The following is a 22,980-nucleotide window of genomic DNA, read 5'->3' as shown; positions in this document are numbered from 1 at the left end:
GCCCTGCATCGTTCCGCAAGCCCCTACGACCACTGCCTCTGCAGATCCCTTTCCATTACAGACAGCCTATCCGCTTTACAGAGGCGCGAATACCGCTCGCTGGGCTCGGCACAAACCCTCCGCCGGAGCGGGGGGAGGCAGAGGGGTCGCTACCCACCTCCCTTCACCCACTCGCGAAAGGCTGAGGACACGCGCGCTCCTGCCAGCCGGCCTCGGCAGGAGAAGCGAACAAATGATAACCCCCCCAATCTTCACATGCCAGAAAGAAACACATCTTCCTCGCAGATGTCCACTACCGTGGCAAGGACTGTAGGGAGAGCAAGCAAATGACAAACAACTCTAAGTTTTCGTTTCTTTATTTCCTTTTTAATTTTTTTTTGTCCTTCCTTTTGGCAGGAGGGCAATATGCTTTCTCCTTAAAGTGGGCTTTGAAGTAGGCAAAAGCCTGCCGCAATTAACCTGCTATTCCTTCCAGCTTTTTTTTCATGAATCATATCGACCTTTGGCAGGATCCTGGGCCTATCTGCCCCCCAAGCTCCCAGCCGGGGGGCGGGGGTTCAGCGGGTTTCCCGGGGCATCCTGGGCACACGCCTTTCTCCCTGGCGGGACCCGGCCCCTTTAGGCGGTTAAACCTCGCCCGGGATTCACGGAGGCAGTTTGCAGCTCAGAACCGCGGGTTGTTCTTCCCCTCCCGTTATTTATTGAGGCATATATTTATTTTTTGCGTTTTGTTTAAAACCCGGATGTATCCCATCACAGATGGCACTAAGATCCTGCCCCGACTGAAAATGAAAACACGAGGGAGGATCACTGCGCGTAACTAAATTAAGGCAAACAACAATAGCTTGTTGTTCCGTGATTTGGGGCGAAAGGAATAATTCAAAGCTTTTGCTGCGCGCAATGCGCTGTTCCTCAAGGGGACCGGCCAAGGGTTTCAGATATGTAGCGGGTAACTCGATTATGCTAACAAACTCCGCTTGAAAGAAAACGTTGTTGGGCTGGGGGGCGGGGGAGCGGGGTGCTGTGGGCCGGGGGGGCCCGAGCCGGGGCGCCGGCGGGACCGGAGCCTCTGCCCCGCTCCCCGCGCCCGCAGCTCCGCCGGTCCTCCCCAGCCGGGAGCCGTTTCCCGGCCGGCCGGACCTGAGATGCTCGAATAACATTTTCGAAAAAGAGATGTATTAATTAGGAGATCGGGGCCTGATGCGACGTGACTGTCTGAGCTGGCCTCGGTGAACCTTTCCGCCACCCCCTCCCGGCCGCCCCCCGGTGAAATGGGACTCCGGGGGCGGCACTGTGTCCCCAGCTCAAGGCGCTGTAACCTCCCGCTCTCCCCACGAAACCCGATAGCCCCCCAACCGGCTAATGCGGCCGGTCCTGATTACCTTTATATTATCCCTTCTCAATCTCGGACGCAGGGTTCAGAGTTTTCACTTCTACTATCGGCACCCTCCCGGCCGTTACCCCCAACATCGATATTTATTTGGGGTGTCTCCCCTCCACAGTCCACAGCCAGGCTCGGATCCCGTGGAGGGGACAGCCGGCTGGGGGGCGGCTCGGGGGGGACGAGGGGGCCCCCGGCCGGTGCCCACCCGGCCCCCGCGCCGCTGCGGGCTGCGGGGACCGCCTCAGATGTTCCGCGGCACAAGGAGACTCTCTCAGCAGACAGCGTAGAGCTTACAGACAAGACAACAACAACAACAAAAGGCACATATGGTTAAAATAAGGAGAGAGAGCGCTTTCTGCCTTGGGGGATTGGCAATAACTAGCCAGAAATGCAGGGCATTGAATTTAAACTTCTGGTGGGCTTCTGCGGGATTGACAACTTAAATCACACTACAAGCAGCAATTTGACAATATTTGTAAACTTCTTGTTTCCAGGGATCTTCTTGATCAGAGATAGACCAGGTTGGTATGAGCTCGAGCCACGAAGGTTTTTTTTTTTCCCCCTCTTCCTTTCCCCTCTTCCGAGTTGATGAATAGCGATCAGGTTTCTTTTAATGGCTGCCCCCTATTCTCACAGCCTCCCACAACTAACCCAAGAGCCTGTTTCCTCGACCTCAGTTAATTCCGCTGATTATTCCAAGATGATGAGGAAAGCACCAAGATTGTTCGCTGTTCCTACCGATTCAAGGCAGTTTTGTTACCATCTCCATCCCTGGCTCACGAGGATTTGGCCGGGGAGTATTTTTAGGAATGGGCTGCCCTCCCTCCCCTCCTGCCCTCCCTCCCCAGGCAGCTGACAGCTTCGGGGTCTCGGCCATAGCCTTGCCGCTCCGTGGGTACGCGATCCCCGCCTCGGGGGTGGGGGCCGAGCACAGGCACCCCTCTGGCAGCGGCGCGGGGTGTCTCGGGGTGGGGGCACCGCCGGCATTTCGGCGGCCGCTCAGGTGGCGGTGGCGCAGGTGAGCCCTGCGCGGAGACCCCACGCTCCCGCGGGGGGCCGTGGGGCGCGGTGCCTATGGGGGCGGCGGTGGTGGGGGGGTGGATGGGTGTGCAAACCTTCGGCTTCTTCCTGCAGCGCCAGCGGGAATTTCGGCTCCCCCTTCGGAACGAAAGCGGCTCCCCCGGCCGCGGGCTGGGCTGAGGCCGGCCCCAGGGGGCCGGAGGGGGAGATCCACTCCGAGAGATCTCACTAGAGGGCTCTAATACTCAGCGCCGATCGCTGCTGAGAAAACAAGGCTTCGTCCTCAACAGCCTTTACTCTTCCGGATAGATTCAGCCTGGTAAAGTCTCCCTCCAGTACTGTCAAAGGTGGTTCACGTAGGTCATCACCATGACAAGAAATCCTTTGTCTTCTTAATAACAGCAACCTCCTACCCCGCCCGACCTGTGAGGGAGCAGAGCTGGTGCATAATGGTACAAGAGCGTTTAGGGGGGTGCCACTCTCTTCTGTATCCATCCCATGGCAAGAGAAGGACGTGCGGTCCCTAAAATAACCAACACTCCCATTTTACGGTGGGCCCCAGACACGGGTATCCTTGTCAAGAATCAGGGAGCAAGCACTATTTAGGATATGTAGATTTTTTTCCCTTCACTATAGAAAGAGGTTGTGTAACTTCTTCCATGGTCTATGGAGTGTAGTATCCGTAAACACATCCATCGTTTAAATTCTGCAAGACTGAGGCAAGCTGAAATGTAATGCAGTGTAGCAAGTAATACACACAGAGTTATTAATGTCAAACACCACTGACTGATTTAACTGGAATGTGTTCTGGTTTGGGGTTTTTTTTCCCTTTTAAATAATTGCTGTAATTTGCTGTTGGGAATAAATAAAACCAAACAAGACAGTATCAATTAAAACCAAAACAATTATTAGTTGTAAAGGAATCTTCATAATATTTCAGAATGCATTCAGTTTGTTTTAACTCCCAATTATTTTTGTAATAAATAAGTTGGCTTACTTGGAGAAATTAGGAAGTGCAATTTAGTTTGCTTGTCATGTCTTGCAGTTCTCTCAGAAGCTTTGCCTACAGAGCAAAACTACAGGAAAAGCTTTGTGGAAAGCTAGATAGTTTAGATAATTTAACATCAATTTAAAGCTGATCGACTTTCCAGTGGAAAATTTGTTACTTCTGAACTTGTGACAGTGTTCTGTATTTTCCTCTGTGGACTGTTTAAATCTCCTTTTTCCTGGGTTAATTCTGTCTCTCTCCTTTGATGTCTTCTCCCCTTTATTTCATAGGTTCTTGAATCAGCTCAAATACACCATGGACCTTTTACTTCCCAGGAAAAAAAAAAAAAAAGTAAATTAAACAGATCTGGTATCCTACCTGTTTATTTTATTTTTTTAAAAATTTTTGTCATCAGGACTTTATGATTAGACTAAGATTGACTTTGCTGCTTATTTAGGGCCAGTCCAGTGAACGTGAACCGCTTTGGCTGTGATCTCTCTACGACAGTGCTTGGGGGTGCCATGCACACCAGGGATCACTCCCACTAAATGGCACCTGGTTTGACTCCCTCCATCCTGTACTATTCCAGACCTCCAACACTCTCTCAGAAGTTTTTGCAGTCCCAGGAACTCTTCCATGCTCTCAGTCCACACCCTCTTTTGGCTTCATGCTATGACAATATCACTTGAACAATTTACAATGCATCCCTTATAGTATCTCCTGTACTCAGAACTAAAACCCCACAGGAAATCATTATTTCTTTTTGAACCACAGAGGCACCACTTGGGACCCAAGCACCTAGTGACAAATGTCATTTAGCCTCAGGGCCAGAGAAGGGTTCCCAGCTCTGTTTTACTTAGCAACAGGGACATAGTTCAAACATGGACTTAACTTCCCATCTTTTAAGACTCACTACTTCCTTCTTCTAAAAGTCTTTAATCAGTGCTTAAGTGATTTTTAGTTGTTTCATTCTCCCCATAGGTTGCAGAAGAAGCCCAGATACTAGACATGGGGCTGAAGATTTCACTGAGTGACAGTAAGCTGCAAAGCATGGGATTCTTGTGTAACTACTTCTCGGTTTTTCTATATCTGCTACCTGCTACAGACAGAAAGCAATCAGGAAATTACTCGTTAAAGTGTACACACACATATACACATTTATAAAGTGTACACACACATATACACATATGTCTAGCTGTTTTAATTAACTTTTTTTTAAATTTTACTTCATGGAAAACAGATTGTAATTTCTTTAAATCTAAACCCTTTCCTTAAACAGTAGGATAACCACATTGGAGTAATATAACCTGAAAAACATTTCCTTAATTGTGAGGCCTTCTTCACTTCAGTCACCTAAGAGAGGTGGTGGGACAAAGGAATAGAGCATGAGATAAACTGGACAAAGCCCCGGAACAATTTTACAGAACAAAAGGGTTTTTTTTTTTCTCCTGATCAACATTCTGAAACAAATGCAGTTGTGGGTGAGGGTGATATGTTCATGTTTCTTTTCAAGTGGAAGGAGGTTGGCAGCAGAATTTGGCATGCCTTGAAGAAGTCTGGGAACTGGGCCTTCCAGTCATCGTAAAGAAGTGAGCTTCAGCTTCCAAGAAGAGAAGAAAGTAAAGAGGTATAATTGGGTGAGTTACATGAGTTATGATGTGGAAGCTGTAGTGTAATGAGCATGTTTAATGCACATAAGGGAAGGAAAAGTACTCAGTGCCAAATTGGATGCCAGACTTGTGGCTGGCAGAGGTGAGTGGTATGAATTCAGCAAGGAGAGGGCCGTGCTTGAAGATGGTTCTCTTAATCCATCAAACTGTTCTTGGAGACATTTGAATACAGAGGACAGAGACTGGGCCATTAGTTTAAAGGATCAGGGCAAAAAGAATGAACAAAGACTGCAAAACAAAAGAACCAAACACGGTCCCAGCAACATCCCAGAGGAGGTTGTAGATATCACAAATGATCCTGGGATTGCTGGAGGCTAGCCCAGGATAACTTCAGTGATCTCTGTTCTTCAATAAGATGAAGTCTTCAGCTAGGTGAGAGACTCCTGGAGGGATGGGAGAGTATGAATTTCACCGACAGGACATCTCTTTTCTCCACAGCTGCCGAATGTATGAGGGCGCTGTGTCATGGGAGAAGGTTTCAGCTAAGGAGAGTTCAAGGAGACAGAGAGTGCCTGTGGTCACCTCAAAATCCTCTGCGGCCTGGGGCCACAGACAGGGAGTAAGGAGCCAGGAGCTCTTTTTATTTTCACACACTCATTTTCAAGGCAATAGTCATAATTTTTTCCTCCAACTCAAGAAGTTTCGGAAAATGCCTATTGGATAAATAAGCCGTGGCCAGCTCCAAGGTAGAAGTGTGCAATATAAATCTAAAGCACACCAACTACATTTAGGTAATCAGAGGGCTTGTAGTTTGCCTCATATTAGTGAGTAATTTGGCTGAGTGTTTCAACCTCACATGACAAAAAACTTTATGATGTTGATGAGTGATGCACCTCTGGCAGAATTTTGAGAACATCTATGGACTCTGTTCCTGTCAAAGATGCTTTGTATTTACCATCATTAATTATGCAATCTATTTAGCCTTGTAACGTGTGTCCAGAGAATAGGAAAGACTTGCTAGCTCTCTACTCTAGCTATGAAGTAGGGGAAATACCCTGAGCACACAGAAGTTAACAGAGAGAATCCCAACAGGTCTGTGAGCTCTGGATCAGGGTTCTGAAGAAGTTGAAAGAGTAGGGGAAAAGAGGATTTGGCATAAAATAAGAAGTAGAAAGAGGCTTGTGAAAGTAAAAGTTTGAAATCTTTTGATGATGTTGATGAACTTCCCTTAGGTATCTTCCAATTAGGCATCTGGCACACAGAGTGGCAGACCATCTAGGATGGCACAGATCTTGGCAGTATTATGGGACTAACATTTTCACAAGGAGGAACTGTTCCTGAACAATACAAAAACCTTTTGTCTTCAATGTCAGGCAGGCATTTTAGGAAGACAAGTCACATTATTATTAATTATGACTCTTTTAAACTGATTCTATTCCTTGGGGACAAAAAGATGAACATTTATCTCTCTGGTTACGTCTCTTAGACTACTCTAAAAGCACCAAAGAAGTTCAGGATCTTGTTCCTGGTGTATATATCCTTTAGGCTAGTCTTTCAAGACTCCAAAGGTGTTGAGATATGGTTGATATTATGTAACCTTCAGCACTACAGCAGATGTACATCATCCTTCTTCTTTTGAGAAGTCTAATTTGATCTCTGGAGACCTATAATGTGATCCTCGTTCAATCATTTTGAGCATAAAGGGAACTTTTCCAGGGCATTATAGAAGCAGCAAAGTTTAAATGATCATTGTGTGTAGAGTTTAATGCAGCAGGCACTTTTTCTGCCATATGTTAAATAAACAACTAGTTACTGTGTACTACGTGGTGATGCAGGCTGATAATCTGCCGACTAACATGATGTCATGTCAAGACTTGAACTATTTCCTTATATAGTCCTTCAAGAAATAGGATTTTTTTTTTTCCCACATCTGAAAATTCACAGGAAAATATGCAACCAATCAAATCTTGCACAGATGCTAACACCCAGATGTGTGTGTTTCTGTGTGGAAGTAATCTATAGCTAGCAGAACTCTTGGATAGAGAAATCCTGTAAAAATACAGATTAGGCACACATAAGTTAAATATGTCTCACTAGCGTGCCAAGAATTTATACTTTTATGAAATCTGTATTAGGTACAGAACTCTCAATATTTCCTTCTGAAACCTTTTCATTAATGTACAAAAGGGAGAATGTAGATTTCTGTGATAATCAGCAGAACCTTCCTATTTCATGTACAACAAACCAAAAGAACTATATGACCTTACTTCCAAGGGCCAACTCTTGCCATCCAAACTCCCGTTAAAAGTTACCACTTGAGTAACCTTATCTTTTAATGATAAACTCTACAATAAACCCATGCAATTTAGCAATAATAATGGGTAGCAGGTTTGCATATTGGGTGGAACTTTTTGAGTAAGACTGTCCAATATTGGCTATGCTAAAAATCCAGCAGTACGGGATTTGACCATTTAGATTGACAACTTAGATTCATAATAGAGATGGGAAAGAGTGCAAATGTAGATTTAAGTTTTCTTTTTTAAATGAGAAAATACCTATATCTGAGCAGACATGTCTTGTTCAGCTTGATACACCTTATATCCTCAGTAAATTAGAAGGCACTATTTTAAAATCAGGGAGCCATAGAAGGTCAAAACCAGATTAAAAACTCAGAGCTTAAACCTAGGGTAAATACTTACAGGAGTTCAAGCCTTCACTCCTTACTTCCATGCAAGTCAATAGCTTATCAGCCAGTGAAAAAAAGGAAAGATTTCTCTCTGTGTGCCTGGGTGTGTTGTACTTGTACATATTTTACATATATGTATGCATGCGCACACCCACACGCGTGTGCACACACACACATATAGACTTAATCTTTTTATAAATATGGCCTGAATGTTCTTTGCATCTCCTCATTAAATCAATAGAATTTTGCTGAAACAAAGAGTTCTGAATATTGCTGCATCAGATCTATTTCTTTGACAAATTATGAAACATGCAATAGAGTTGACAAGCACACCTTGCTGTGATGGAGCATCTGGACATCTGGAACTAACAAACAGAATATGCGCTTTATTGATGTGTAAGTTAAATTCTTTCATTGCCACCTGGTTTGTTGAAAAATTTGGTAGAAGGGTGAGTAAGTACTAATTTGATTTTCTGTAATACCTTCGCTGACGACTCAGATGATTTTACACAATTGGTGTAAAATCAACTTGAGTGAAGAAGGCCAGTGGAGAAGAAGGAATGTCAGTAGGAAATAATACATGTTTTAATGTCTGTTTTCACAAAAGCGGATATATAACATAGGAGCTTTTTGCACTTCTCTTAATGCTCCCCACTGCCTTGCATTATATTAATCTAGTGTCTGCTTAATAGAAATAATGAGTAGCTTCTCATTAATTAAAATCTATGGCAGCATATAAAGGGGAAAGGAGTGATCTCTTCCCAAATGCAAAGTACTAAGCATTTATATTCACCTACAACAGAAACGTGAGTCCCTTTTTTCCTGTAGAAAGAATATGCCCCTACAAATGAGAGAACCACCACCAAACCCCATGAGAGCCAGTGGGAATTGGTTTTCTCCATTCCTTTGTGTCTGCGTTTGAGTTCCTTGCAGAAACGAGTCCAACTTAGATATTAACTTCATATTAAGAAGATTCACCCTTTTGGAGATGTCAAAGTGCAGATTAGTCTGAATTGAGACACTAGGGTCAAAACCAAGCAAAGCTGCAGGACATCAAATCCAGTTCTGAACTCTGGAGTTCGAGGGCAGATTAATTTCATTCTAACGATGTGGTTGCTCAGCATGCTGTTGGTGCTCTCCTTATCTGTCTCCAATTCAGAGACCCAACATGATTACCTGAACTGGTGTCTTATTTGAGAAAGGCTGAACAACCTTGCCTGTGAAACCCCCCTTTCCTTGCCTCACTCCAATACTGTGTATTTTTCATGGGCCGATGGTCACTGGCAGATCACATTACTTTCTGGGTATCTTCTGACGGCTGTTCAACCTCCGAAACAAAAAGGAGCAAGGGAAAGCTGCCAAGTCCATTTGCTTTATGTGACTCCCCACTTCAGTCACACAAGAAAAGGCCTTGCCTCTTTAACCTGGGCAGTTGATGCCTGGATTTTCTCTTCATATGTATCCTCTAAAACTGAACCCTGGACTTGAGAGGAAACAAGCTTAATATGCCATGTGCTTCCTATTTGTTGAGGGTATCGATGCTGAAGTTCTGTTGGCATGCTAAAATGTGAACATTTTTACAGTGTAACAGGTTATGGAAGCTGCTCTTGATAAATTCCAGTAATAGCATTTTACACTCCACGTGCTCCTTTCTGTGAATGACAGATTGCTGTATTAGGGCTCCAAAGAAGCTCCTGACAAGGCTGATTCGGCATATGAAGAAAGCAGAACATACGTCTATGTTCAGTGTTTCTACATTCCCTAGCACATTTACACAGGACTGCAATGTTGTTCTCTCTGATGTACCGGAGCAAGAAAAAACTCTGTTCAGTGTAAGTTAGACATTCCTTAATACCATCAGAGTCTCTGCTGATGCAAACCTAAAAACAAACATATGGCCATGTTTACTTCTCCTTGACTCTTGACTGAGTCTAAAGGTATATGAGGAAGAAGTTCACCAGATATTTTTCCTGTTAACTGGGCAGTAGGAAAAGGGACCATGGCAGATAGACTAGAGGTAGATGACATGGCTTGTTGGAAAGAAGGGGTTAGAGATTAAACAACCTGACTTAGTAATTACTGGAAGTCTTCACGTTGAAAATAGAGTAACCAGGTAAAAGTATCGACTCGTATTCTGTACTCTGAAGGTGCTTTTTGCAAGAAGACAGTTCAAAACCTTGGCCAGTGGGACTCTTCCAGGCATAGAAACCACTGCTGGATTTATCCATTCAGTGGAACCAATGGGAACAAAGTACAAAGATACAAATATATAATTGTTTGTGATTGATTGACTAAATACCTAAACCATGTATCATTAGCTGTTAAGTGCTCTCTAAAAACAGCACATAGAACCAGTTGTAAATACTAGAAACACTGTGCCTGATTTAGAAACATTAAGAACAACCCAAACATTTCTCAAATGCACATTTTTAACTTTGCTCCGATCTCTATTTTGTGGTTTACTCGTCAGCATTCGAGGTGGATGTATGAGATTCCATTTCAAGTTTTAACTTAAAGGCTTCCCTTAAGAAACAGGAGAAAAGGAAAGTAATATGAATTAAACATTACATATGATTTGGCAAAGCACTTTCAGGAATTCCATAAGGAAGACTAAAAAAAAAAAAAACCCAAACCCCACACAGTTGCATGGAGTTAGTAGCAACAACGAATAGTGCAGTTACCGTCTAAAAGTACACACTTTTCAGTCAGTCTTGGCTGGTGAAATGTAGCAGCTTAATGTGGATTACACTTTTTAAATCTTTCAACATCAAAAATTAGAAGAGATGTAGTGTGTTTTTATTTCAGAGTACTTTGCATGCAATCTCAAGATGAATGGGAGAGACTGATTGTGTTTGTACCTGTGCCAGATGTTGTCGTTAGATATTGCTGTTTTGTTTCATCAGCCAGATGAATTTACCCAGGGACATCGATCAGATACCTACATTTAAAAGAACACACTGTCAAATTAGTGGATAGAAAGAGCACATTATGAGAGAGAAATTGTCTGGTGAAAGATTTAAAGACTGACTCACTTGTGTTTTGTTTCATTAAATGTGGGGTAGTCCCTTTTCATTTTCCATTTAGCAAAAACATTCATGGACTCCATTACAAAATCAGCCTTATAACAAACTAGCTGGCTCAGGATACACACGAGCCTCCTTAGAAAAAATACAGCTCCCCTTCTTACAGGTTCTAGATTACCTTAAAATGTGGGGCCTGGGCTAGGCAACTCCACTGGCCTTCGTGGAGATACTCCCATGTGCTTCAGTACAGGGGAGGGCTTGGGATGGGGAGGGGGTGCATGTGCCTCTCGAAGGGACACAGAATATATTCCAAATGGGGAAACACAAAAAGCCCTAGGACAACTACCCACATGTTGTCTTTCCCCTGCTCTCTCATAGATGCTCTTGGAAGATAATGATTCTTGCATGTAGGGTCAAGTGAGCAGCTCGTGGTGGTAATGGAGGGGTGAGGCTCAGGGTGGAGAATGGAGGTATGAGAGCACACAGGAGTTAGGGGAGATCCAGGTGAGCAGAAAAAGAAAGGAACAGGTATTAGAAAAAGCTTCAGAAGTTACGACTGACAATATTTCATCTTTATTTTGGTAACATTGGTAATGTTGTTATTCAGGTTGGCTAAAAGCCCTTGTTCTTCAAAAGAGTTTGTCAAAGATTCATTTTATAACAAAGGTAAACAAAATACACTCTAAACACCTTGTGTTTTTTGTCTTTTAAGTCTTTGTCTTAGCAGTAATTTTCTGCTGTCTTATTTATTATACACTAAGTGTTTCTAGACAGAAAATGTACTTTCTAGTTGATACTTATATGATATCCATCTGTGTCTCTCTGCATATGTATTTATATATATGTACAGAACCCAGTGGACCCTGAAGCCCACCTCTATCCTGCACAGCAAGAGCAGGTCATTGCAGGCCCAGGCAAGAACTACACAACTCAGGCACCTCTGTGCATTTTTATTGCAGTGGCAAATGCTGAAAGGCACTTGCCTAATGTTGTGAGGAAGGCCAAAGGTGGGGTGTCTTGGGAGAATCATCTGGCTGTAACTGGGGTCTTTCCCCACATGTGCTTGCTGGCTTGCTGCCCTCTAAGTAGCAAGACATTACTACTTTGGTGCAATATCATGGTCAAAGAGCACAGCAGGTCATTAAGTGCTTCAGTTGCATGTTGAGGTCATGCTTACTTTCAAACCCCACACCTTAGGTCTCTTGAAGCTAAGCAAGCAGATGTGGAAAGAGTTCATGGCAGGCTTTTACCCAGTAGAAACCCAGTGTTACTAGTCTTAACTTTACTAGCTCTCATTGTCATTCGTATGTTGGAGCACCAGTGTGTGCTCCTTGCTGTGAGGACCCCTGGCAAATGGGCCACCCAGTGTACTGAGCAGGAGCACCCCAAATCTTGGTAGTACCCAGACAGTTGCTGTTCTGAAGCCAGACTTCATGGCTCAAACTCACACTTCATAGAGAAAGTGCTCCGTATAAATTGTCAGCTTTGAAACCAAACACTTCCACACCTAGCCTGCACCTTAAATCAAGCTTTGGTGCTACTTTCCAGTCAGCTCCACTACACAAGTAGTCTGATTTAATTTTATGGTAAAGATGTATTTTAGCTAAAACAGTGGTTTTATGTGGAGTGGGGGATAAACAGGACTATTTTATTCATGAAATGAAAGGCTGTGAGATGGTGAGAGACAGGCGTAGGGAGTGCAGGTGCAGTACCAAATCCCTACCTGGCGGGCTCAGTACCTGGGCTTGGTGCCTGGATTCCCTCATGTTCAGATTTGCAGCATCACCACAATATATCAGAATCTCCCATGAAAGCTTTCATTCCTCATATCCGAAAAGATATTTCCATTAATGCACGCGAAATTTTGCCCTAGGTCTTCTGAGAGTGAAAAGAGCCATCCCCCAAAACTACTGTACCATCTGTGGTCCCCAGAAAAGTTAATTCATCATTAAAATTATTAAACAGTAAATGGCTGAGATGTATTATTACAAACTGGAAGGATTTCCTTTGATTGTTTAAAAATCTCTGTTTTAATTTGAGTCATCTATTTTTTTCCTTTTACAGTTTTGAATGCTGCATCTTACCATATGTGAAATGTTTCTTAAAGGTGTCAAAGTGACTTGTCATTGGTTTGGAATGAGAACTAAATTAAATGTCCATACTGTAGCATACTTATATAAATAATGAGATATTCCAGTATAAACCATTCATTTGGCAGTCATTTCTGCATCAGCAAGTACTAAGTGCTATAGAATTCCTGCCTAACTTTGACACATGCAGAGAAAATCAGGAAGGAAAATGCGAGTGTTTTGAATTTTATAGAAAAAGACAGCCCCTTGTAGTCTGTTGCCATGAAAGTATTTCTAGCTTTTTTGGAAACAGTGCAAGAGGTTTAACAAAATGCTCTGGATTCACAGCAGAATGCTGGAGCATTCAGCTGCCTCCCACCGCACTCCAAACCTTGTTTCCATAATTTAGAAACAGAGAGGGTGGAAATGGATAACAAAGTCATTAACGAGCACCAAGAATGATTTATTATGGGTGATATAGTGTCGCTGCTTTTAAGAAAAAATACATTAAATAAAAATTCTTCATAAAATAAAAAATCTTTCCTATTGAACATTGCGCAGAATTTGCTTTATTAGTGTATTATATCACCACATTGCCAGGTCTGGCATTTCTCACACAAATAATGTTTCAAAGTGCTAGCAAGGCTTGTGGGCTGCAGTGCAAACCATGTTAGGAATACTGCTTTTACAGAAACACAACAGTAGCAAAGCTCCTTTTGCTGGGGTTCTGGAAACAGTTAGCACTGGAGGACCCTTTTATCTTGCAGCAGCTTCACAAACTTGCATCGCACCAGGCTAGCAATAAACAAAAAATGATAATAGATACTTAGTTCCAAACCGTCTTTCCAACTGCCTAGCTGCTTTAAGACGGTTTTTAGGTTACGAGTCTTTCTCACTCACAGATCCATGCACAAATACTTTGAGAGCATGAGTGGAAAATAAACCTTGTCTTCTAGGTGCATTTTATCTTCAGACAAGAGGCATCCGATATCTGTTGAAATGGCATCCAGATTTTCTTGGCAGCCGGCCTAGGGACTGATCCCCCACCTGCTGAAGAGCATGCCCCAGACCCCCAGGCTGCCAGAGGTGTGCAGTATGGCCCAAAGCGACCACGGACCTTTCTCACCAGTACAGACGCCCTTCAGGTTTAAGTCTGAGCCGTGCTGGGTGGGACGCGAGAGGGAACTCTTGCTGGCACCAGGCATGAGTAACCGTCTGTCTATGGATTTGCACATGATTCATCTCCAAAAACTTTAACCAATGCCTTGAATGATCTCAGAAATCTCTCAGGATTAAAAAATAAATAAATAACCCATTCCAATATTTGCTTATGCCTCAGTGACTTAAAAGATTAAAATCATTTGGCATACCATGGAATTGAAGTTCATAAACGTAGCTAATAGCTTGTAGCTTTTCAGAGATTGGTCAATCTAAATACAGAAGTGTTTCTAAGTAATTTACAGGTGCATTGCAGTTAGCTTCAAAACCATGGTTAGTTACATGAAATCACAAGCTTTCAGCAAATAATTTAATCTACTGTCAATCTTCATTTAATCACGCAAAATGAGATAATTTTATGTTTTTATTGCAACTGATATCTGAAGTTTACTGGCAGGATGCACAAGCCTTCCACTGCACTCTTCATAACTGTATCCATAGCTGTGCTTGGTGGAACTTGGGGAGCAACAGAGCCCCAGCAAGGGTAGCGGTGTGCCTACGCCACCCACTCGTGGTCTGGGTTGCGTATAGGCGTGCATGATGGCACCAGGCACCCCAGATAACTCAAGAGCACAATAAAGAATAATTTCACTAGTTGTTAAGTTGGACTCAAGAGATATTATTGGGTTAGGAAGTATTAGCTTCTTACATTCTCTTCGGCATCCTTAATGTACCCTTGTAATAAGGCAGCAGGATTTTTTTTTCTTCTGTCTGCTAGGGATAATTTACTGACAATTCATTGCTCACTTGGCCATGGGTTACAACCCAAGAGCTCATTAATTAAACATCTATTTCTGTAAAGATTATAGAACTGTATGGAACAACAAAGTTGCTATGAACTTTTTACTTAAAATCCTCTCTGACAGCCAATCTCACTAAGTATTCCCTGATCTGAGCTCTGTTTGTATGGCTTAAGAATATGTATCAATAACTCAAGGGTACAAAAGTGTCAGGGAGTTGCAATTATCCTCAAAACAAACATTGGGGGGAAAAAAAAAAGGACACAAGCTAAGCCATAGAAAAATTTTGTTATGGCACTCCAATTTACCTTGTCCAATAGTGACTAGGTAAATAGTGACTCCATTGCATAATGATATGTTTATGATGAGTGCATAGCAGAGTTTGAGGCCTTATTTTTTTTTAAACTCCGTAGCTTTTGTTTTTCTTTCCCCCCCCTTAATAGAGTCATGATGCAGGGTAGAACTCAAACATGAATAGAGCCATATTGCACAATCAGGTTTTAAGCAGATTTGTCACAGAGCATGCTACATCCTGCAACCTCATGGAAAAAACCCTCTGACCAGCTCCTGCCCACTCCGCACTAAACTACATGAACACACAAAGTGAGACAGCTATGGGAAGGGATGTCAGCGGGTGTCAAAGCACTTAGGACCTCTGCTCTGCCATCACTTCCTCTGAATGTTGGCCAAGAGGTTCCTGTTTCAGAGCCTGTCGGGGTAAGAGATGAATAGGGAAAGCTGATTATGTATTGGCTACTGATTCCAGCACTGCAGAGAGGTAAAAGTCAAGTAAAACTCATTATTTTATTACACTATCATAGTTTTTTTACTATATTGTACTCTGAAGACTTTTGCAAGTCCCAGAGCAATATTTTGATTTGCTCATTTGAAAAAAATGCATTGTAAGAGAGTTCATGGAGATCTAATATTTTCTAGTGTTAGCATTTCTATTTTTATGCTGCCCTGCTTTCCCCCAACATTTTATTTCTCCATTAATTTTAATTAGGCTCTCACTGGATTTCAAGTGCAGTTAAAGTACAGAAATAGAAAAGGTTTCTTGCCAAGACTGACCAAGATGTCACTGAGATGCATAGTCCCACATCCTCCCACTCTTCATTTCCAAAGATTTATATTTTCAATCCAACACACACACACACACACACAGAGACTCAAACACAAAGGGGCACTAAATCAGTGCCATCGGCCCCTGGCAACAGGGCAGTGCCCTCCGAGATGGTGAGCACAGCCTTGCGAGCCAAAGCAACTTCCTGGGGCCATGGGCATTCTGGTCAGCTGAGGAAGCACTGAGGTGAGTCTTCTAGCTTTGTGGTCAGATTGGCTTCCCACTGGTCACAGCGCCTGGGAAGAGTGAAGGTGGTATTGTATCACCTGCGCTCCGTGGATCTGGCTTTGGACTAAGCAGGGTCATGCTGGTCAGTATGGATGAGCCCTTCGTGCATTTGGTGTTCTCACCATAGCTGGATAAACCATTGGCCATTCCAACCAGAAAGTGCATGAGACATTTGTAAGAGAGATACTGTTTCTGTCAGAGAGGTGGAATATGAGTGGACCCTTAAAATTATTTATTTGTTCTAATTAGTAACAATACATGCTTCTGCATAGAGTGTTGGAAGGAAGTATTATTTGCTGCAGCCCAATTCGAGGCCACGTTTGACTGTCATTTTAAAGAGACAAGGGATGCTGTTTCTGCCTGAAGCTATGGGGAACTGGCACAATGCCGCTTTCACAAGGCTGAACAGGGCAGTCTCTGGGCTGCCCAGGGTAGCACTTTAAAGTGTTTTTCAGTGCAACCTTGAGGGATATGTGTGTGAGAGGGGGTTACAGGGAGGGGACTCCTCCTGGCTGTGTACCTGCCCCTTACCTGCCTCTTGTGGGACAGCCCTCTTCCCATTGCCTCAGCTGCCCAACAACACGCTTTCTGCAAGGGAAATCCCACTCGGAGTTCTTCCCTCCTCTTTGCTGGCTAGGGGTGAGCAAGGGGACATTTCCCTCCCCACCTCCCTTTCTGTAACACCTGGCCAAGCAAGAGAGAGAAGAGAGAAAAAGCCCCAAAGCAATGTGCGCTCCTTCCTCTTTTCCCACCACCTGGATGGGGGAGAAGGGGAACCGGTCACAGCCCTGCTCCTTGGCAGCGTCCTGGGGCAGACACGCAGAGCAGGGAGAAGTGTGGCTGGGGCTGCAGACCTGACTTAGTGGGACAAAACTTTTTGCTGTACAGGCTGCCATATGGGGATGATAGCTCCTTTGGGTGAAGTTATTTTGGTTTTAATACTGTAGAAGTACTGTATGCCATTGTCTCAGGTGTTGAGAGCTTTCCAAATTCTCTCAGGATCATCCCCTACCTCTTAGGTAGACCTCAGAGAAGAAGTTTACCACATAGAAATGCAAACTTACACAATTCCCCACTACTCAAAAGTCCTTGAATGGGATCCAGATGATGTGGGATCACGAGAAAGAGAGACCGAGCCGTGGTTACAGTCAGGGTGTGCTCCAAGATCACTTCTGCTCACACAAATATTTACTTCCAAGAGACACAGAGATATACATTCTGCAAGACATCACATTACTTTCCAGTATTCTTAATCACCTGATCAGTGTTTGGTTGATCTGATAGCTGCCTGAAGTATAGGTTATAATGAGTTATCACACTTTTCTGGCAGCACTAAGTGCAACAAAAAAGCTGTAAGAGAAGTGATCTATAGTCCTCAATTGCACGAACTTGGAATGGCAGATAAGAAGCAGATCCATTATTTCCATCTGCAGAAGGCAGCCATCTTATATCTCTGTGATCTTTACTGCAGATAAAGGTGAAGTAAACCTCTTGCCTTACAGAAAGCCCTCTGTCCCCTTCCTTGGTTCTGAGCATAAGCTCCCCTGGCAACTAACAGGCATAACAGTGAAAAAGCAGACTTCTGTTAACCACTCCCAAAGAGAATATGCATTTAATCATATGCTTCATTTTAAGCTTGTGCTTGAACTTTGATCACTTTTTAATTTTGGATGTTAATAAAAATGCTTTGTGGGATCAAACCAGTAATTCATAAGCAAATTTATAGCTATTATTTCCCAATTCACTCAATTTCCAACCAATTATTATTGGCAAAGGGAGGCACAGGGTTTTCTGTCACTGCTAGGTTTCCACAACAACAAAGGTCTCCCTTCAGTCTCTTTCCAACAAGATTGGATTGATTAACTATGCTACTGTTTATTTTGCTGTACCTGCCAAGTATATGGTAATGCAGACATAGGAAAAATTATCCTAATGTGAATATGTGGACAACTGAGAATGCCAGAACAAATATCATCCCTGAACATGTAACAATTCCCATTTCATTTCAGGACACCAGTGTTTAAGATGCATCTCCCAGACAAACAAAGATAATGTCAGTTTCTAATTCAAGTTGGCCGTTTCATAACAAAATATGTTGAGAACATTTATCAGAAAATAGTTTAGCTTGAAAAGTAAATGACACCATTTTTTTTTTTCCCCTCGGCATGGCCAGATTTGCCCTGGAACCCTGACGGGAAATGGAAAGGTGTACATTCAGAAATGTAAGTAAGGAAAGCTGGAGACACAGTATAATTTGGGACCTTAGCATCTTATCTAAGGTCTAGAATCTATCTAGAACCTTATCTAGAATCCCAAAACAAAGGCTCAAACTTATACTGATGTGAAGAACATAACAGAGTTAGGGAAGACGGACAACAGCAAGACAAAGCAAAGAAACGTTTCCTCATGCTCCTTCTTTTCAACTTGATGTTGCATGGGGAGAAATACTGAAGAGTGTCAGGGTGGGAAGGGAAAGAAGGCGATCTCCCATGCTGTAAAGCCAACTCTCTTCTCACTTTTCCCTTTTTCCTTTCCCTCACTGTAGTTTTACATACCCATCAGTGATGTTCTAGATATGCACCTGGAAACTTTGATCATGAACCCATTATCATATATGGATGTCCTTCAATTTCAGTGAAGTTTTTCTATGGATGCACAGAAGGAATTGAGGCAAGCAATGACAGAAAATAGTATTTTCTGCAGCCATTTCCATTGAGATTGAATGGTGATCCTTTAAATAACAGTTTGATCTGGTGTTCTGCTGATTGTAATATCAGTATCATCCTCAGACAGTGGGACTGAGATCTGAGCTGAGATTCAGGATGTGTACTGCTTAGGGAACACGATTACCTGTTTGCTATACCCCAACCTCACGCAACAAAAGTCTGAACACAGTTATTACTGACCAAATTGTAGGTAAGAGTTCAAATCAAATCTTAAGAGCAACCACCGGACTCTGAATGGTTTGAAGCAGAGTTTGGAGCAGTATTTCATCCTCAGTTCTTATAGCCATAGTGGATCAAATCAAAAGCCTGTTTCACATTTTCTTTGAATTATGACAGTTCAAAATCCAGATCATAACTTTGCTGTTCAGTGGAAATATATTCATTGGCATCAATGTTTCTGAATGGATTAACTCGGCCATTGTGGACTACAGATCCTGCAGTTTACTTCAAGATAAGCATGAGCAGTGTCAGACCAAACATTTTGGGAATTTTCCAACAGAAAAGGCTCGCTCATGGAAACTAAGTGTTCTGTAGAAAAGCTGTGAATTTGATGAGTCTATTGAAAGAAGTCCAGCAGGCATCTGACCAAAACCTGACTATTTTTCAGTCAGTTCCCCTACCTTTCTTTTCCCTCCCAGGCTCTACCATCCTCCATGGCCTTACAGGGCTCCACAGAAGGACAGGGAAAAAGCAAAGGCAGTTTTGGGTTTCTGGGGAGCGTATTTCGCACCACAGCTCTAGAAATTTTCACACTGACAGTATTTGACTGTCCCTCAGGTGAAGTACTATAAAATTTTTGGATGCATTTTCAACAACAAACATGAAAGTTTCCTCTGAAAATGTATCTCTTCTCCCATGAGAGGAAATTCAGGGTCACCATGTGGATCCACCACAGCTCTGCCTCAGTGGTCACTCAGTGACGCAGAAGCTCAGTTTCCAGGTCGCTGATGTCTGTGACTGTACCACCAGGATCGGACTCAATGAGGAAGATGAGGTCAGCATGAGGTCCAGCTTCTCACAACACACTGCTGGGGATGGGGTTGTTCAGGTCCTTGGGCTGGGGCCAACTCCTCTCCTGATTTATCCTAAGACCAAAGAGCCTTCAAGGGCAGTGCCATGGGTTTTTATTGTGTATCAGAGACAACTGCTCAGCAGAGGCTACTGACTGTGTCCAAACAGCCATAAGATGGAAATAAACATCAGTAGTTACTGAGACATACTAGATATGACCTCATGACCTAGAAATGGAAAGCTTTCTATATAAACCATTTACTCAAGCAAAGTTGTGCCACAAGAAGGAATAGTCTTACTTTTCACCATCTCTATTTATTAAAACCATTGCTAACTTGTTCCTTGATAACTTGATTTATGAAGTTTGTGACAAATTGCTTGCTTAATTGAAATATGTCAGGTTTCTAAATACTGAAGTTAATTATCCCTTCTTTTCTAGTGGAGACTGACCTTTAATTGTACAATATTAATCCACATATTGTATGAATTATGCGAAATATCCATTTTGTATGTAGAAAGAGACATGCATGTGTTATTGGAGTGGAGTACAGTTACATAATTATTTTTAATTTAGGATATCAGTTTAATTAAATACTTGCAGAAACCAAGCTTTTTCAGGAAATTTGCAATTACAATCAATTTGAATGTACAGCTACATTAATATGGTGACAAGCCCAATAAAAAACCTAACTAAGTAATTATGGGCAGGTGCTGAACAGATGTGTAAATAGAAAGTCTCTGCATGGAACATTGTTATATATCATTTTGAAAAGCGAAAGAAACCTGTTATCCATAGCCATTCATATATGCAGTTATAATCAGTCACAAAAAAGTTAGTTCTTTGAATTTAGATAAATCATTTAAAAATGTGTATGGCACTTACGCTTTCATTTTCTGTTTCTGGAAAGAAAGTCTAGTTGATTGAAGACTGCTGCTCTACTGTACTCAAAGAGTCTGCTGCACTATTGAAATATATTCTTCTTTCAACACATTTATGATGAGTGGGTTTTAAGTTTGGAATGGTTTAACAGTCAAAACAATTCACATTCCATATTACAAGTTGAGCTTTATTTGAAGAAGGGGGGAGGCTAAGACTAGTTTAGAGTTGTTTGCTCAAGTTATCAGATTGCCAAAAGCCCAATTTAACCTCCAAATAGTTGGAAAACAATGAAATTGCATTACTACTGTGAATTGCTTTTAGACAGATTTACAGTGGTTCGTTTTTTTTTTTTTTGTTGGTTTTGGTTTTTTTTTTTGTTCAAACCAGTATATTAAGAAATACTTTTTCAAGTCTTCTATTTTTGTGTGACATCTCTTCTTGTGAAGTGGGTTAGAAACAATCATATAATTTCTATGTATTTTCTATAGCAATCGTATAGAAATCCCAAGGAGAAACTGGCATCTAAGGAAAGATGTGTGTGAGTCAGCCCCCTGGATGGAATGAGATCCCCTAAGTTGTCTATGGAAGATCTCAGTGTCTAAAGTAGCCACTTCTTAATGAGGTGCACATCTAAATTAGACTCTTTCAGGAACTTCTAGATGCTTTATTCCAGACTGCAGTGATCTGCCTTCCTCTCCTCAAGGTTCACAGCTCTAAAATGGATCCCAGTGGCCAAGCTAGGCTCTTCCCAAGTGATACTGAAAGAGAAGTAAAGTGCTTTTTCTCATTCTAAGGAATAGCTACGCCAGCTGTTGGCACTACGGAAGGCTGCAAGATGCAGCTGAAGTTGTGCACCATTCTCTTCCTTATCCCACCATGTGCAGGGCCACCCTCTTATCTGGAAAAGGAGCAACAATTGCCATGTCTGGAGGGAGATTAATAATAAAGCTATACTAGTGCTGCTGCAATAAAAATTGGTTGGACAGATTCCACTCATCTATTTCATTTGTAAAAGGTGAAACTGTAAAAGCACATAGCTGTATTCCAAACATGCTGTGAAATATTTCAGGTGGGCAGGGAGAAGAAGTGGGGAATGCAGCCTTGCACCCTGCAGACCCCTGCAGCTGAATGGCCCGTGTGGATCACATAAACGGCAGTAACTTATATACTGTGTGCTGGTATAGCACTCTTCTACACTGCCAGAAGGCAATAGTCAGCCTGCAGCCAGTATCAGAGCAGAAAGATGACACTATTAGGTGCAACAACCTTTACCTTTCCCTCAACTCCAAACTCCAAGATAATCCAAGCATTGTCTCTAGAAAATAAAAAAAGAAGCAGTAATTGTTTCCTAGGAAGAATGAACAAATCCAAATCAGCGGGGAGGACAAAACAGTCTCAGTTTTACAGTGGAAATCCTCGGGAAGCTTACTGCCACCACGTACCATCCTTGCTGCAGGAACATGGCTGAAAGGATGGGCAGGCTCTTTATGTTCAACATGCCTTAGGTACTGGACAGGAGAGGTTTATTTCAATGAAAGACTTTGTGTTTCCAATCAGAAAGATTGAAACACAAAGATTTTGTTTTTGTCAGGAGAGCATCTAATGGTTAGTCAAAGTTTAAATAGGAGTTGTGAGGAAGTGATGAGTGCAGGATTTGGCCTTGTGTGAGGTCTGGATTTTCTTTATTACATGGAGCACAGTAAGGCAGCATAAAAAACAAACCCCAAACATTCCGGTATGGAGAGATTTTGCTTGTCCTTTCAAAAAATTGGCCTGGATTCCCTGCATCCCCGTAGCCAGCCACACATGCCTCCTCCTAGCTCTGCTTGCATTCCCTTTTCAACTGCTCCCATCATTTCCCAGTTCATCCATGTTCGGTGTCTGAAGAGGCAAAAAGGGAGATTTCAGAAGAATTTAGGGAAGATCCACGCCACAGGTGCAGAGAAACACTAGCTAGCTGAGCCCCAAGGTCAGCACAGAGATTGTCCTTGTGACCCACAGGAGTCAGCACCCACACCAGAAGCAGGATTGCTGTTTCAGCGCCATGCTGAGCCGACCTGGCAATATCCCTCTCCAACTGCGCCAGCAACTGTGCATGACTCCACAGCACACTGGGTTAGTGTTAGGGCAGGCATCTTTGCCACACAGCCCTTGCCACACAGCCAGGGGTACCTCTAGCAGTAGGTGTTTAAGTTGCTTTGGCCCCTCCGAAGGTCTTTGAGTGATCAGAGTACTTGTGGCCTCAGTCCCCTTGGCAGAGAACCCAGCACCTTC

The 22,980-nt window shown here is 42.8% G+C and overlaps 1 long non-coding RNA gene across 3 annotated transcripts; it reads left to right on the top strand.

The window, feature by feature from the left end:
- Positions 1–2,264: 2,264 nt before the first annotated feature.
- LOC142601306 (uncharacterized) lies at positions 2,265–21,674 on the top strand. 3 transcript variants are annotated; one of them, XR_012834908.1, is made up of 4 exons: positions 2,265–2,402; positions 4,906–5,029; positions 18,263–18,311; positions 21,501–21,674. It is a non-coding gene; the product is annotated as an uncharacterized LOC142601306 (long non-coding RNA). The 3 variants fall into 3 exon arrangements; XR_012834910.1 differs by lacking the exon at positions 18,263–18,311; XR_012834909.1 differs by lacking the exons at positions 18,263–18,311; positions 21,501–21,674 and adding an exon at positions 13,737–14,037.
- The last annotated feature ends 1,306 nt before the right edge of the window (positions 21,675–22,980 follow it).

The sequence above is a fragment of the Balearica regulorum genome, chromosome 3, assembly GCF_011004875.1.
Source record: "Balearica regulorum gibbericeps isolate bBalReg1 chromosome 3, bBalReg1.pri, whole genome shotgun sequence".
In the NCBI taxonomy this organism is placed as follows: domain Eukaryota; kingdom Metazoa; phylum Chordata; class Aves; order Gruiformes; family Gruidae; genus Balearica; species Balearica regulorum.
This window is presented reverse-complemented; position numbering and strand designations above follow the sequence as displayed.